Below are 18,632 nucleotides of genomic sequence, written 5' to 3'. Positions count from 1 at the left end.
AGTAGTAGAGGTGTTATCACTCTGGACAGTAGTAGATGTGTTATCACTCTGGACAGTAGTAGAGGTGTTATCACTATGAACAGTAGTAGAGGTGTTATTACTCTGGACAGTAGTAGAGGTGTTATCACTCTGGACAGTAGAAGATGTGGTATCACTCTGGACAGTAGTAGAGGTGTTATCACGTATGGACAGTAGAAGATGTGGTATCCCTCTGGACAATAGTAGAGATGATCACTATTTACGGTATTAGATGTGGTATCACTCTGGACAGTAGTAGAGGTGATTTCACTCTGGACAGTAGTAGAGGTGTTATCACTATTTACAGTAGTAGAGGTGTTATCACTCTACAGTAGTAGATCGCTGGACAGTAGAGATGTTATCACTCTACAGTAGTAGGGGTGTTATCACTATGAACAGTAGTAGAGGTGTTATCACTATGAACAGTAGTAGAGGTGTTATTACTCTGGACAGTATTAGAGGTGTTATTACTCTGGACAGTATTAGAGGTGTTATCACTCTGGACAGTAGTAGAGGTGATCACTCTGGACAGTAGTAGAGGTGTTATCACTATGAACAGTAGTAGAGGTGTTATCACTATGAACAGTAGTAGAGGTGTTATCACTCTGGACAGTATTAGAGGTGTTATTACTCTGGACAGTATTAGAGGTGTTATCACTCTGGACAGTAGTAGAGGTGATCACTATGAACAGTAGTAGAGGTGTTATCACTCTGGACAGTAGTAGAGGTGATCACTATGAACAGTAGTAGAGGTGTTATCACTATGAACAGTAGTAGAGGTGATCACTATGAACAGTAGTAGAGGTGTCATCACTATGAACATTAGTAGTGTCATCACTATGAACAGTAGTAGAGGTGTTATCACTATGAACAGTAGTAGTGTCATCACTATGAACAGTAGTAGAGGTGTTATCACTATACAGTAGTAGAGGTGTTATCACTATACAGTAGTAGAGGTGTTATCACTATACAGTAGTAGAGGTGTTATCACTATTTACTGTATTAGAAGTGTTATCACTCTGGACAACAGTAGAGGTGTTATCACTATTTACTGTATTAGAGGTGTTATCACTATTTACTGTATTAGAGGTGTTATCACTATACAGTAGTAGAGGTGTTATCACTATTTACGGTATTAGATGTGGGATCACTATTTACGGTATTAGAGGTGCTATTACTCTGGACAGTAGTAGAGGTGTTATCACTATTTACTGTATTAGAGGTGTTATCACTATGAACAGTAGTAGAGGTGTTATCACTATGAACAGTTGTAGACGTATTATCACTATTTACTGTATTAGAGGTGTCATCACTCTGGACAGTAGTAGAGGTGTTATTACTATTTACAGTATTATAGATGTTATCACTATTCACAGTATTAGAGATGTTATCACTTTTTACAGTATTAGAGGTGTTATCACTATGAACAGTAGTAGAGGTGTTATCACTCTGGACAGTAGTAGAGGTGTTATCACTATTTACAGTATTAGAGGCGTTATCACTCTACAGTAGTAGAACTCTGGACAGTAGAGATGTTATCACTACAGTAGTAGGGGTGTTTTCACTATTTACAGTAGTAGAGGTGTTATCACTCTACAGTCAACAACATGCCAGTCCTTCTTGGTTAAGGGTTGACGAGAGATTAACTGCTTCTTTTCATGAGAAATATTACTGCAATGAAAATTCCAGATTGTCTGCGTAATCAAACAACATTCAGCTCAGACACCCATACATACCCCACAAGACATGCCACCAGGGGTCTCTCTTCACAGTCCCCAAGTCCAAAACGAATTCACGGCAACGCACGGTATTATACAAAGCCATGATCGCATGGAACTCCCTTCCATCTTCCATTACTCATTCAAACAGAAAAATTACAGTACCTTTAAAAAAGCGGGACTATGAGGGGACACACACACGAACACACACATTGTTTTTTAGTTGTGTTGTTTGTATATCGTTGTGTTTAAAAGTTGTGTGACTGTCCTTGTCTATCAGTGTTCTGTTACTTGTCATGTTTTGTGTGTTTTGTAGACCCCAGGAAGAGTAGCTGCTGCTTCTGCAAAAGCTAAGGGGGAACCAAATAAACAAATAAAAAGATGAACCCAATATTTTATTTACAGCAGGTTTTTAAAGGACCAAAGAGTATGATCTGCTTCGTGTTTTCATTTTTGCAAAATAAAAAATACTGGTATCGTCTCGGCCCTAATATATAGTATAATATATTTTTATATCTGTGTCCATACTGTCCACAAGTTTCTAGTATATAGAGTTTCTGGTTCAAGAGAAAATCAACAAAATCATGAAAAAATCATGGAAAAAATCTAATCAACAATTACATTATTTTCAATTAACTCTGCAACTCTTCCAACTATTGTATTTTGATGATAACTGCCACCAGTTTGGCACCAACACATTTACAACAAAGACATATTGACATAAAAAAATACAGATAAATGATATTTCATGCTGAAACCCTCATGTTAAACACCAATGGTATTCACTAAGCTGATGGTTTGTATTTAGAATAATGTTTTACAGCTTTGTCATTGTATTTTTTATCATCTTATTATATAGTAATAGTCAAAGTTTAGACACACCGACTCATTCCAGGGTTTTTCTTTATTTTGACTATTTTCTACATTGTAGAATAATAGTGAAGACATCAAAACTATAAAATAACACATATGGAATCATCTAGTAACCAAAAAAGTGTTAAACAAATCAAAACATATTTTATATTTGAGATTCTTCAAAGTAGCCACCCTTTGCCTTGATAACAGCTTTGCACACTTGGCATCCAGAGTGATCAGCGACACAATGATTCCCAGACTCAGAAGACATCCCTTAGGCTTCATGTCGGAAATGACTCTGAGACCTCTGGATTAAGAATGATTTACAGATTTGATTAAAGTAATACACAAACATGAAAGAGCTGAGTGGGGATACGAAGACACCAGCATTTATTTTAAACCAAGAGGTATATTTCTGATCCGATAAGATTTCCAGGAAGAAAAAAATTGAACTATTGTGTTTGCAATGTATGTATCCAGCACCATGGACAGAGGACTGAGTGCTGCCAAACACGCATGGATAAACACCGGACTGCACTGCCATAGAAATGTTTTAATTTACTCGCTTTGCAATGAGTAAATAATAATAATAAAAAGTATATGACCCGGAAATAAGGGGTTACTGACAACAACAATAACAACAACAACAGCAGTGAAAACAGAGAAGAGCAATAGGCTCTTTAAACAGTTGCATCATGGCACGTCTCCAAGGACGTGTCCATCTGCCTCCCTGCTGAGAGCAACCAGACCAAAACACATCATATTTAATTACCAACACCTGTCCTACCAACACCCCTAGTTCATTTAACAATACTGTGCTTTAACTACTCCCCCTGTGGACAGTGAGGGCCAGACACCCATAGTTAAAGAGAGCTGGGGTACGAGGGTTCACAGCTGCTGTTTTCCAGTCTCCACGCAGCCCACTCACACATCAACCAATCGGGTGACAGTCTTGGATAATCCAAGGGATTCTAGACGGACCAATTGCGAGAGGCCTGTGGGAGCCGTCTTCTTTGGCTCCTCCATTTGGCCGAGGAGAGAGAAGGACGGGCCCCCGCTAGGGAGTCGAAGTCCGGCACACAGCAGATTCACAATCCAACAACTGAGCCGGGTCCAAGCTCTCAGCTGCAAAAGCAACCTGTTTCCTCCCCACTCCCTGCCTTATTTACTTATCAGATTCACATGGCTGCAATAAAATTCTCACGTTGTTCTCTGGGGCTTGCTGTTGGAACAACAAAAGTCAGTCAAACGTCTAAATATTCCTTCAACGGGCTGCCAAAATGTATTTCTCCGGCCCCTCTGTCAATACTTAGACCAGGACTCTCAAACCCTGTTCCTGGTGAGCAACCCCCCCTGTAGGTTTTCTACCTATAGTACGGTAGCTTTCCAGGAACGGGGTTGGAGAGCCCTGACCTAGACACTAACCTGTGATTTTTAGTGTGGTCCAAAACAATAATGATAATGCAACAAAGTGGCTCCAGAGTGGCGCAGCGGTCTAAGGCACTGCATCTCAGTGCAAGAGGTGTCACTACAGTCCCTGGTTCACATCCGGCTGTGATTGGGAGTCCCATAGGGTGGTGCACAATTGGCCCAGCGTCGTCCGGGTTTGGCCGTCATTGTAAATAATAATTTGTTCTTAACTAACTTGCCTAGTTTAATAAATTAAAAAAGGCTGTTGCCATTCTACCACAGAACGCCTGTTTCCTACCACCTGCCACCACTTCCAACCACAGCAGTGTCTGCTTGATCCCGAGCCCCAACTCGGGGGTTTGAAAATAATCACATTTCCATTTCTCCTCTGTATTTCCCTGACTGCTTCCAGATGGTAACTTTGATTGTCAATAATCAAAAGGGGATCACGAGGAAAAGCATGTTGAATACCAACCATGCTGTTGAGCCCAGATACGTGCTTCTTTAGTAGTCTGTAGTCAGGCCTGGCATCGCTGTTTCAACGGCACCCGTTGGCCTAATATCCCTTCACTGTGTAAACATGCAGTGAACAAGAAAAGTTGACGAGTGAACTTATACGTGAACATTACTGGCCCTGTCATCGTCTATCCAAATAGAACACGGCTTGTTTCTGATTCTGAGCAGACAGCAACCTAATTTCAAACAGGGACACTGCAACCTCACTTCAAACAGGGACACAGCAACCTCACTTCAAACACGGACACAGCAACCTCACTTCAAACAGGGACACTGCAACCTCACTTCAAACAGGGACACTGCAACCTCACTTCAAACACGGACACAGCAAGCAAATAAATAAATAAGGGATAATATCATATTTTCCACTGATCTGAACTCTGGACTGTTGAGGTGGTAAAATCAGACTCTCTGTTATGAGGCTCAGTAAGACAATACGCAGCTCAGAGGACCAGTACTCTCTCTACCCAGAATACCAGCAGATGTATTTCTAATGTTCACAATTCTCCATCAATCAACTGAAAACATGAGACTGAAAATGGATGAAGACAGGGGCCATTTTCTTTATCCTGCCATATTATACTTGTGTGTTTTTTTAATCCAATTATCTATTAATCTCTATAGTTGTATCATTATCAATGCATTGTTGGGAAAGAGCTCTCAAGGAAGAATGTCACAGTAGTGTTTTACACCGGTTGAATCCTGTGCACGTGGCGAATAAACTTTGAAACATGAAACATATTCAACACGCTGTATATGACGCATATCACTCTAAGACTGGCAATGGAGACAAGCTAAGCTGGAACAGACTCACAGTCAAAAGGTTAGTGGGTTAAACATATTCTATGGAACAGAGATGGAGTGAGGAAAAAGGAGGGAACTAAAGGAAGGATTTTCATTTGTACCACGTTTGGCTGTACTTGATGCCGTTTCCCTTGCGTCGGTTCCAGAAATCAAGCCTGCACAGTTTAAGTTGACTGCGGATCCTGTCCTCTGAACACAAAGGTAGGACGGGTGACTGGAGACAAAGTACTGTAATTCTTACAAAGCTGCCCTTGGAAATTCTACACAGAATACCAGAGGGAAATGCCTGACACCTTCCCATAGAGGGACCTATCTGTGTGCTCTCCTTCCTTCCCTGAGTAAAATGAATTTTTACCCTACAGATTTAGGATCTTCATTTGATCACTCTTTTCTTGCTGAGACTTGTAGTGTATTCGTTTAAAAATACTTCCAAAGTTTGTAATTTCCACTTTAAAATGTCATACTTGATTTGTCCTAATGAAAAATGTATCAACCCATACAAAAAATGTCCATTAATTATAATCCACATAATAATTCACATTTCCTGTTGCTGCAGGATTATTTTCCTGCTGTAGGATACTGGCTCAAAATAAGTTCCTACATCAGTACTCACTGATCCAATGTCAGTTTAACATTTTCCCATCTAATAGGTGAAGTTAGGACATGATGAGGGTAAGATGATTTTAGATCAGAGCCTCAGTTCAGGTTCCCTTCCTACAGGCTGTGGCTGGTGCCCTAAAGAAGCCCATTATCTTTGGTGTCACCCCTTTGGCCCATTGACCCCATGAGAACGGGCTGTTTTCTCTGTCCTCAAGGGCTTCCCAGTAAAACGGATGCTGATGGCTGTCACGCTCTTCACGTTACCTAACTCGCACACTTGGCCTGGCCGCCTTGGCAACCGATGTCCACGGGTAACAATGGCAACCACTCCAACCTTACTCTACCACACACACACACACAGATGGTAATGACTGGAGCAGAATCAGTGGAATGGTATCAAATACATCAACACATGGTTTCCATGGTTTCCAGGTGTTTGATGTCATTCCATTTGCTCCGTTCCGGCCATTATTATGAGCCGTTCTCCCCTCAGCAGCCTCCAATAATGAGTAGTGTGCTAAACAGAAGAAGAGCCGCTCCGTATTAGCAGCAGCATGGGTTAGTGATATCCTGGAACCTTGGGACGTCCTGACCTTAAACCCTAAATCCTAACCTTAACATTTACCCTAATCTTAACCATAACCCCTACCTAACACTAACCCTTACCTTAACTGTTTTATATTTCAAATTCAATGGGGTGACATCAGAGTTGGAATGTCCAAAAGTATCCCACTTAGACTTTTTCCCAGCAGAATTCTGGAGTTTCAAAGGGAAAGACACACCACTGGTTCCAGAGGAATGTCCGATCAGCTGACAGAGCCGAGCGGGAGCCAAGCACACATCTGGGGACTGTAAAACCCATCGGGACCTAAGCCTCTCTCTCCCTCTAGTCTTCATCTCATCTGTGGGTGCTCTGTCTGTGCATTCAGGAACTTGGGTCACTACTCCACACTTCACTCAGCTGAAAGGTCGAGTGGTGAAGACCCTTGGGGAGACAGAGAGACAGAGAGACAGAGCGGGAGGTAGGGAGGGAGGAGAAGAGGAAAAGAGGAAGAGTTGGAGAGAGAGAGAGAAAGAGAGAAAACGAGAGAGAGACAGAGAGAAGAAGAGTAAGACACACAGACAGAGAGAAGGAGAGTGAGACACAGAGACAGCAAGAGAGAGACAGCCCAAGAAAGAGAAGTAGAGAGAGAAAGAGAAAGAGAGAAAACGAGAGAGAGACAGAGAGAAGAAGAGTAAGACACACAGACAGAGAGAAGGAGAGTGAGACACAGAGACAGCAAGAGAGAGACAGCCCAAGAAAGAGAAGTAGAGAGAGAAAGAGGGAGGGAGCGAAAGAAAGAAAGAAAAAGAGCTAGATCTGTTAGCCCCATCAGACAACTGTATGAGGATGAGGTGGCTGTGAGGTCTCCTGTCCCACTCTGACAGCAGCAGCCTGGGGAGCAGCAGAGGAATCAATCCTCCCTCCAACTCACTCCTGATCCTTTGTCTTTCTCTCACTTTAACTTTGTTCCCCAGCTCTCCTCTCCATTCCTCCCTCCTTCACCTCTCCTCTCCCCTCCCCTCTGCTCTCCTCTCTTCTCCCTCCTCCACCTCTCCCCTCCCCTCTGCTCTCCTCTCTTCTCCCTCCTCTCCCCTCTCCTCTCCCTGTATGTGCTGTTCATCTGGCCTTGTCCGATGTGATTTATCCCATTACAAACACTACTCCACTCCCAGCTCCCAGCAGCCTAAATACCTGCCCTGCAAAGGTCATCGCCTCTGCCAATACTCCCGTTGTCCTGCCCATGTTATGAGCTGATCGATGTGTGTGTGTGCCTGGCCTTTTCCAGCATTCCTTCACACATAGACACTCTCTTTACAGAGCAAGGCTACAGGAGTCACCCTGAGTTATTTGGTCGTAGCTCTCAGCCTCAAGAGGGGGGAAACCAACGGTGATCACGATGACCTCAGCAGTACACAGTTCACAGAGCTGGGTTGAATAGGACGTCGTAATGGAGGTCAGGGTCAACGAGGGGTCAAGAGGGTCACAAACAAGCTGAGGAGAGGCCAACTTTCTGTTGGGAAGGCTTTGGTACCTTCACAATACTTGGTGATCTCAGACTAAGACTATTTCCTGTTGTTAACACTGGGAACTGTGAGCTGTCGCATATTTTAGGCCACACTTTTGTGGAGAGGCACGATATTCTTGTTAAGCTTGAGCTGTATTGAATGTTTGAAACCCTCCAGGAACTGAACTCCTCGTCTAATTTACAATAAAGGTATTCTATTCTATTCTATACATATTTAAATCCATGGACATAACTGATATAAATAACTGATGATAAATGATGTCACAGTATCAGTGGTGTAAAGTACTTAAGTAAATATATGTTGAAGTACTACTTAAGTCGTTTTTTGGGGTATCTGTACTTGACTTTTCTATTTATATTTATGACAACCTTTACTCCACTACATAAGAAAATATGTACTTTTACTCCCATACAAAAGTACTCGTTACATTTCGAATGCTCAGACAGGACAGCAATATGGTCAAATTCACACACCTATCAATATGACGCGTTGTAATCCCTACTGCGTCTGATCAGGAGACTCATTATGTCTGAGTGTTGGAGAGTGCCCGTCTGTCCGTAAATATAAAAAACAACCTGTGTTGTCTGGTTTGCATAATATAAGGAATTTTATGTATAGCATTTACTTTTTTAGTATGACAATTCAGTACTTTTTCCACCACTGTACTTAAGTACATTAAAATCAGATTGTCACAACTTCTGCCGAAGTTGGTCCCTCTCCTTGTTCGGGCGGCGTTCGGCAGTCGACGTCACCGACCTTCTAGCCATCGCCGATCCACTTTTCATTTTCCATTGGTTTTGTCTTGTCTTCCATCACACCTGGTTCCAATTCCATCAATTACATGTTGTGTATTTAACCCTCTGTTCCCCCCATGTCCTTGTCCGTAATTGTTTCTTGTAGTGCTTGTCCACGGTATGCTGGTTATTACCGGGTTTTGTTTGACCCGTTTATTGTATTGTTCTGACGGTGGTTTATGTTTATTAAACAACACTGTTGTAAATCTGTTTTCGCTCTCCTGCGCCTGACTTCTTTGCCGCCAGTACGCACCGCATTACACAGACACTTTAAGACTTTTACTCAAGTAATATTTTACTGGGAGACATTCACTTTGACTTGAGGTATCTTTACTTTTACTCAAGTAATATTTTACTGGGAGACATTCACTTTGACTTAAGGTATCTTTACTTTTACTCAAGTAATATTTTACTGGGAGACATTCACTTTGACTTGAGGTATCTTTACTTTTACTCAAGTAATATTTTACTGGGAGACATTCACTTTGACTTAAGGTATCTTTACTTTTACTCAAGTAATATTTTACTGGGAGACATTCACTTTGACTTAAGGTATCTTTACTTTTACTCAAGTAATATTTTACTGGGAGACATTCACTTTGACTTGAGGTATCTTTACTTTTACTCAAGTAATATTTTACTGGGAGACATTCACTTTGACTTAAGGTATCTTTACTTTTACTCAAGTAATATTTTACTGGGAGACATTCACTTTGACTTAAGGTATCTTTACTTTTACTCAAGTAATATTTTACTGGGAGACATTCACTTTGACTTGAGGTATCTTTACTTTTACTCAAGTATGACTATAGAGTACTTTTTCAACTACTGCAGTGAGAAATATCCCATCCAAGAGACCAGTCTAAGGGACTTTGGCTTCTGTCGTCGATGCTCTCTTCACAATAACACTGGTAACACTTTACCCTGCAGTTACAAAGCAGTTACTATCTAACGACATGTTAATAATAAAATGTTATTACCGGTGGTTACATAAGGTGTTACCATAACACATATTTCTCCTTCCCCTCTCTATCCATTAGAGTACCATAATCCACCATAAAATCTATATAACAGCATGTTGGGTTATTTTTACCCACATGCTGATGGCTTCACTCCAGACCATTAAACCAAACCCAGGCTAATTTAGGATCTCTCAGAAGAGAGATGTACAGTACGGCCACGGGCCAGACAGGATAGTGATGAGAATAAGGAACATGATGGATGTCAGAGACAACTTAATGTATTATACAGTTCAGCGATAAAATATTTTCTATATCACATGCCATACAAAACCGACGTAGGAGTTCTGAATTCCATGCCATTCGCTTGAGATCATCCGCGTAACTTTCAAGGATATTTTATTAAGAATATGACTCTACATATCTGCAGAACTTTTAAGCTATTTTATTTTAGAAATCCACATAACTGTCAAGTTATTTTGTCAATAATATTATTAAATTCACTATGAATACTTCAATTCAGAATCGACATAACTTTTAAGCTATTTTATTTTAGATATCCACATAACTGTCAAGTTATTTTATCAACAGTACCTTCAGAAAGTATTTATACCCCTTGACTTATTTCACATTTTGTTGTTACAGCCTGAACTCAAAACAAATGAAATATATTTGGTCTCACCCATTTACACACAATACCCCATAATGAAATTATGTTTTTAGAAATTGTTGCAAATGTATTTAAAGTTAAATACAGAAATATCTCATTTACACAAGTATTCACTCCCCTGAGTCAATACATGTTAGATTCACCTTTGGCAGTGATAACAGCTATGAATCTTTCTGTGTAAGTCTCTAAGAGCTTTGCACACTTGGATTATACAATATTTGCACAATATTCTTCAAGCTCAAACAAGTTGTTTGTTGATCATTGCTAGACAGCCATTTTCAAGTCTTGCCATAGATTTTCAAGCATATTTAAGTAAAAACGGTAACTAGGCCACTCTGGAACATTCAATGTCATCTTGGTAAGCAACTCCAGTGTATATTTGGCCTTGTGTTTTAGGTTATTGTCCTGCTGAAAGGTGGATTTGTCTCCCAGTGTCTGTTAAAAAGCAGACTCAACCAGGTTTTGTGCTTAGCTCTATTCTGTTTATTTTTATCCTAAAAAACTCCCTAGTCCTTGCCGATGACAAGCATACCCATAACATGATGCAGCCAACACCATGAGGTGTTGTGTTGGATTTGCCCCAAACATAATGCTTTGTATTCAGGACATAAAATACATTTCTTTGCCACATTTTTTTGCAGTTTTACTTTAGTGCCTTATTGCAAACAGTATGAATGTTTTGAAATATTTTTTATTTTGTACAGGCTTCCTTCTTTTCACTTTGTCATTTAGGTTAATATTGTGGAGTAACTATAATGTTGTTGATCCATCCTCAGTTTTCTCCTATCACAACTGTTTTAATTCACCATTGGCCTCATGGTGTATCTCAGTAGTCTGACTGGGTGTATTGACGCACCATCCAAAGTGTAATTAATATCTTCACCATGCTCAAAGGGATATTCAAAGTTTGCCTTTTTTACCCATCTACCAATAGGTGCCTTTATTTGTGAGGCATTGGAAAACCTTTCTGGTCTTTGTGGTTGAATCTGTGTTTGAAATTCACTGCTCGACTGAGGGACCTTACAGAGTGAGTCCATGCAATTTATTATGTGACTTGTTAAGCCCATTTGTACTCCTGAACTTATTCAGGCTCGCCATAACAAAAGGGGTGAATACTTATTGACTCAAGGCACTTCAACTTTTCATTTGTACATTTTTTTTAAATAACACAATTCCAATTTGGCATGATGGGGTGTTGTGTGTAGGTCAGTGACACAACATCTCTATCTTCAGGCTGTAACACAACAACATGTGGAAAAAGGGCTGTGAATACTATCCGAAGGCACTGTAATTAAATGCACTATGAATACATCTATTCAGTGGGTGTTACATCCTGATGAGCTACTAAAGAACCAGATACAGCAGCTGTAGTGGAATGGAACAGGGCTTCTCTGCTCCCGACAGTAGGGCTGCTAGGGATAGACTGCTACTGTTCCGTATTTGGTAGTGTACTCAAATCACAGCCACTGCAGCTGTATGATCCCAGGGCACATTCCCCTAAACCTTATAAACCCTTCTTATACAACGGCATTAGCAGAGAGAAGGAGAGAGAGAGCGAGAGAGAGAGAGAAGGAGAGAGAGAGAGAGAGAGAGAGAGAGAGAGAGAGAGAGAGAGAGAGAGAGAGAGAGAGAGAGAGAGAGAGAGAGAGAAAACCTGGCTCCCTGTAGAGGAAAGGCTGTTCAATCACTGCACCACAGCAGAACCTGAGACAGAGCTGCATTTCCTGACAAAATGTCAGAAATATAAAACAATTAGAGAGTGTCATTTCCCCAAATTTGAAACCCTTGAGAAAGATCTCTCTGTTGCGAATAGGCTTCCCATCCTGTTGGGGGAGGATGCAGAGAGCTGTGGGTTGGCAGTGCACTACATTGCTGCCTGCCATAAGATGAGGGACAGTGTCTGACAGACCAACCAACATGTCCTCTATATTGTTATTGTTCAATAGTTATTTTCACCCTTGGTTATTGTTGTTACTGTTGTCCTGTTGACAATATTGATTACTATTATTTTAATATTTTAAATATTCAAAGTAAGCTTTGGCAAGATGTACGTTGTTACGTCATGCCAATAAAGCAAATTGAATTGATTTGAGAGAGAGAGGCCGACTAATTTATGTGCTAGAGCAGTCACACAATGTGTTTTTGTCCAATAGGTTGACACTAATTGCCTAAGCTATACAGGTTTAAATCTAATTTCATTATGTGATTTGTTTGTTGAAAATGTAAATGTTCCTCCCCCAATAATCACAGCGACCCTTTATAATACACAGTCACTTGTCAGTCGGAGGCGAGGGTTGATGTGCAATATTTTGATTTTATATGTGTTTATGTGTTTTACAACTCAAATGTATAAAGTCCAACAGCAATATGTGCAATGAATTGTATGCGTAATGTCCTAGCCTCTGTTCTGAAATGTGTCTATATGTCCTTCCTGTTGTTTTTAAATGTCTGATGTACGTATGATGTCCTTTTGTATATAATGTTGTCGTGGTTACAGTATATGTTCACTTGCCCGGGGACTAAGGATGTAAATGAGCTGTTTGATAAATCTGGTGCACTCATGTTTTTGTTGCATGCTGTCCCTGTCCAAATAAACTTCAGAAATAAAATAAATAAATGAGATCACTAGGTGTGATTTATTTTAAACTAGCAAAGAACACAGTTCTCCATTTTTTGTTGTCGAGTCAAATCTCTGCCAACTGACTAAATCCCGAATCCCCTCTTCACCCTGAACAAGGCAAGGGCACCACCCTTAGCTCACACAACACATACAATATGTCGCGGCTTAGAAGTTCAATTCCAAACGATTTCATCCACCCCTCCCTGTAATGGCTGAGCGGTCTAAGACAGACCACACCGGGTACTGTGGTTCCACACCTTTAGGGGGAGAGTGACCCTCTGGACAGGCTAGAGCGACAACCCGCTGCCCAGGCCTTTTTCTGGCCCTCTCTCTCAGGCTGCACAGCAGACACCCAGGAATGCTCCCACAATGAACCTCAGAGACAACAGAAACTACCTCCTGCTGTATCTAATCCCTGTATAGGAAGAGAGAGAGGAAGAGAGGGGAGAGAGCAAAAGAGGGGGGAAAGAGAGAGAGAAAAAGAGGGGGGGGGGACAGAATAGTCGCCCTCAGGGTCCAGGCTCAGATCTATGAGCCAGGTAGTGAAGGTAAAGCTAGGATGCTGCATGGGGCTTTAGGGAACCCATTATGAAGCCCAGAGCCACATAGTCATGTCTAGTGAACACAGGGCCTACTGACTTTACAAGGATAGGCCATCAGGCTGCATCCTGGAGGTATGTTTTCAATGGGTTACTCTGTTCAACAGCCTCTCTCTCTCTCTCTCTCTCTCTGTCTCGAATGATATGAATGTGAATAATATGAATAATATTTGAATGCTAAGCGAAGGATTTAGCATATGATCATATTCAGGAGATGACATCACCATCCTAATACATGATGTGGTATTAACTAACTAGACTGGAGATGACATCACCATCCTAATACATGATGTTGTATTAACTAACTAGACTGGAGATGACATCACCATCCTAATACACGATGTTGTATTAACTAAATAGACTGGAGATGACATCACCATCCTAATACATGATGGGGTATTAACTAACTAGACTGGAGATGACATCACCATCCTAATACATGATGTTGTATTAACTAACTAGACTGGAGATGACATCACCATCCTAATACATGATGTGGTATTAACTAACTAGACCAGAGATGACATCACCATCCTAATACATTATGTTGTATTAACTAACTAGACTGGAGATGACATCACCATCCTAATACATGATGTGGTATTAACTAACTAGACCAGAGATGACATCACCATCCTAATACATTATGTTTACATTTACATTTAAGTCATTTAGCAGACGCTCTTATCCAGAGCGACTTGTTGTATTAACTAACTAGACTGGAGATGACATCACCATCCTAATACATGATGTTGTATTAACTAACTAGACCAGAGATGACATCACCATCCTAACACATGATGTTGTATTAACTAACTAGACTGGAGATGACATCACCATCCTAATACATGATGTTGTATTAACTAACTAGACTGGAGATGACATCACCATCCTAATACATGATGGGGTATTAACTAACTAGACTGGAGATGACATCACCATCCTAATACATGATGTTGTATTAACTAACTAGACTGGAGATGACATCACCATCCTAATACATGATGTTGTATTAACTAACTAGACTGGAGATGACATCACCATCCTAATACATGATGTTGTATTAACTAACTAGACCAGAGATGACATCACCATCCTAACACATGATGTGGTATTAACTAACTAGACTGGAGATGACATCACCATCCTAATACATGATGTTGTATTAACTAACTAGACTGGAGATGACATCACCATCCTAATACATGATGTGGTATTAACTAACTAGACCGGAGATGACATCACCATCCTAATACATTATGTTGTATTAACTAACTAGACTGGAGATGACATCACCATCCTAATACATGATGTTGTATTAACTAACTAGACTGGAGATGACATCACCATCCTAATACATGATGTGGTATTAACTAACTAGACCAGAGATGACATCACCATCCTAATACATTATGTTGTATTAACTAACTAGACTGGAGATGACATCACCATCCTAATACATGATGTTGTATTAACTAACTAGACTGGAGATGACATCACCATCCTAATACATGATGTGGTATTAACTAACTAGACCAGAGATGACATCACCATCCTAATACATTATGTTGTATTAACTAACTAGACTGGAGATGACATCACCATCCTAACACATGATGTGGTATTAACTAACTAGACTGGAGATGACATCACAATCCTAATGCATGAAGGGTATTAACTAACTAGACTGGAGATGACATCACCATCCTAATACATGATGTTGTATTAACTAACTAGACTGGAGATGACATCACCATCCTAATACATGATGTGGTATTAACTAACTAGACTGGAGATGACATCACCATCCTAATACATGATGTGGTATTAACTAACTAGACCAGAGATGACATCACCATCCTAATACATGATGTGGTATTAACTAACTAGACTGGAGATGACATCACCATCCTAACACATGATGTGGTATTAACTAACTAGACTGGAGATGACATCACCATCCTAATACATGATGTGGTATTAACTAACTAGACTGGAGATGACATCACCATCCTAATACATGATGTGGTATTAACTAACTAGACTGGAGATGACATCACCATCCTAATACATCATGTTGTATTAACTAACTAGACTGGAGATGACATCACCATCCTAATACATGATGTGGTATTAACTAACTAGACTGGAGATGACATCACCATCCTAATACATGATGTGGTATTAACTAAATAGACTGGAGATGACATCACCATCCTAATACATGATGTTGTATTAACTAACTAGACTGGAGATGACATCACCATCCTAATACATGATGTGGTATTAACTAACTAGACTGGAGATGCCATCACCATCCTAATACATGAAGGGGTATTAAGTAACTAGACTGGAGATGACATCACCATCCTAATACATGATGTGGTATTAACTAACTAGACTGGAGATGACATCACCATCCTAATACATGATGTGGTATTAACTAACTAGACTGGAAGTAAAGCTACTGGGTCAGTTCTCTCAGAGTTAACATCTCTGACATCACCATCCTAATACATGATGTGATATTAACTAACTAGACTGGAAGTAAAGCTACTGGGTCAGTTCTCTCAGAGTTAACACCTCTGACATCACCATCCTAATACATGATGTGGTATTAACTAACTAGACTGGAAGTAAAGCTACTGGGTCAGTTCTCTCAGAGTTAACACCTCTGACATCACCATCCTAATACATGATGTGGTATTAACTAACTAGACTGGAAGTAAAGCTACTGGGTCAGTTCTCTCAGAGTTAACACCTCTGACATCACCATCCTAATACATGATGTGGTATTAACTAACTAGACTGGAAGTAAAGCTACTGGGTCAGTTCTCTCAGAGTTAACACCTCTGACAAGCCCTGGATTTCTACTGAACAGACGGTCTGTTTCACATGTCCTTTTCTCTTTGGAAAAAGAAGTGCCTCATCATCACGAGATTTAGGATTATTCCAGCATGATCTTTTTCAGGGAATCTCTCAGTGAAGAAAGGTTACAAAAGTCCCAATGAACACTGAACAATTTGAGCTGAACGTTCTCCTAATTTTAACCACACAGCCTTCAGAACAACCCAGACACGTGCAAAGAATCTCGCCCCGTTCCCTCAACACCCTTGCCAGAACACACAAACTCACCGGAGGAGAAGAATGCAGACATTGAAAGCACCAAATAGTCAGGTGGTACCAGGTCTAGAGAATGAGAATACACTCCTGATAAACACCCAGTTCACAAAACCCCTCCAAATCATCATCATAATATCAGCCAAATGAATCCTGACAGACCACACCTTCCTCCAGGAAACCTATAGGATATCCTTACCTTGCTCAGTGTGTGTCTGTTGAGGGGAACTATCACTGGAGTTACAGAAGTGTGATACAGACCCCTGAACAGAAGTTAACAGCATGGACTAGGCTTTTATGTTCAGGTGGGTGGAGCTACTGGGGAGGAGACTAGGCTTTTATGTTCAGGTGGGTGGAGCTACTGGGGAGGAGACTAGGCTTTTATGTGCAGGTGGGTGGAGCTACTGGGGAGGAGACTAGGCTTTTATGTGCAGGTGGTGGAGCTACTGGGGAGGAGACTAGGCTTTTATGTGCAGGTGGGTGGAGCTACTGGGGAGGAGACTAGGCTTTTATGTGCAGGTGGGTGGAGCTACTGGGGAGGAGACTAGGCTTTTATGTGCAGGTGGGTGGAGCTACTGGGGAGGAGACTAGGCTTTTATGTTCAGGTGGGTGGAGCTACTGGGGAGGAGACTAGGCTTTTATGTGCAGGTGGTGGAGCTACTGGGGAGGAGACTAGGCTTTTATGTTCAGGTGGGTTGAGCTACTGGGGAGGAGACTAGGCTTTTATGTGCAGGTGGGTGGAGCTACTGGGGAGGAGACTAGGCTTTTATGTGCAGGTGGTGGAGCTACTGGGGAGGAGACTAGGCTTTTATGTTCAGGTGGGTGGAGCTACTGGGGAGGAGACTAGGCTTTTATGTGCAGGTGGTGGAGCTACTGGGGAGGAGACTAGGCTTTTATGTTCAGGTGGGTTGAGCTACTGGGGAGGAGACTAGGCTTTTATGTGCAGGTGGGTGGAGCTACTGGGGAGGAGACTAGGCTTTTATGTGCAGGTGGGTGGAGCTACTGGGGAGGAGACTAGGCTTTTATGTGCAGGTGGGTGGAGCTACTGGGGAGGAGACTAGGCTTTTATGTGCAGGTGGGTGGAGCTACTGGGGAGGAGACTAGGCTTTTATGTTCAGGTGGGTGGAGCTACTGGGGAGGAGACTAGGCTTTTATGTTGCAGGTGGGTGGAGCTACTGGGGAGGAGACTAGGCTTTTATGTGCAGGTGGGTGGAGCTACTGGGGAGGAGACTAGGCTTTTATGTTCAGGTGGGTGGAGCTACTGTGGAGGAGACTAGGCTTTTATGTGCAGGTGGTGGAGTACTGGGGAGGAGACTAGGCTTTTAGTGCAGGTGGGTGGAGCTACTGGGGAGGAGACTAGGCTTTTATGTTCAGGTGGGTGGAGCTACTGGGGAGGAGACTAGGCTTTTATGTGCAGGTGGTGGAGCTACTGGGGAGGAGACTAGGCTTTTATGTGCAGGTGGGTGGAGCTACTGGGGAGGAGACTAGGCTTTTATGTTCAGGTGGGTGGAGCTACTGGGGAGGAGACTAGGCTTTTATGTTCAGGTGGGTGGAGCTACTGGGGAGGAGACTAGGCTTTTATGTTCAGGTGGGTGGAGCTACTGGGGAGGAGACTAGGCTTTTATGTGCAGGTGGGTGGAGCTACTGGGGAGGAGACTAGGCTTTTATGTGCAGGTGGGTGGAGCTACTGGGGAGGAGACTAGGCTTTTATGTGCAGGTGGGTGGAGCTACTGGGGAGGACACTAGGCTTTTATGTGCAGGTGGGTGGAGCTACTGGGGAGGACACTAGGCTTTTATGTGCAGGTGGGTGGAGCTACTGGGGAGGAGACTAGGCTTTTATGTTCAGGTGGGTGGAGCTACTGGGGAGGAGACTAGGCTT

General features: G+C 41.7%; 1 protein-coding gene across 3 annotated transcripts in view; it reads right to left on the bottom strand.

Annotated features, from left to right (window-relative positions):
• col8a1b (collagen, type VIII, alpha 1b) overlaps positions 1–17,051 on the bottom strand; it is a 32,070-nt gene extending 15,019 nt beyond the window's left edge. The window contains exon 1 of one of the 3 annotated variants that reach the window (XM_071330208.1): positions 16,953–17,051. The gene's annotated coding sequence lies outside the window, so the exon portion shown is untranslated. Of the gene's footprint in view, positions 1–16,768; positions 16,865–16,952 lie in introns of those variants that run through there. The other 2 variants (XM_071330210.1, XM_071330209.1) reach the window with 2 other exon arrangements.
• Between the last annotated feature and the right edge of the window lie 1,581 nt (positions 17,052–18,632).

Source organism: Salvelinus alpinus, chromosome 10 (genome assembly GCF_045679555.1).
Source record: "Salvelinus alpinus chromosome 10, SLU_Salpinus.1, whole genome shotgun sequence".
In the NCBI taxonomy this organism is placed as follows: Eukaryota; Metazoa; Chordata; class Actinopteri; order Salmoniformes; family Salmonidae; genus Salvelinus; species Salvelinus alpinus.
This window is presented reverse-complemented; position numbering and strand designations above follow the sequence as displayed.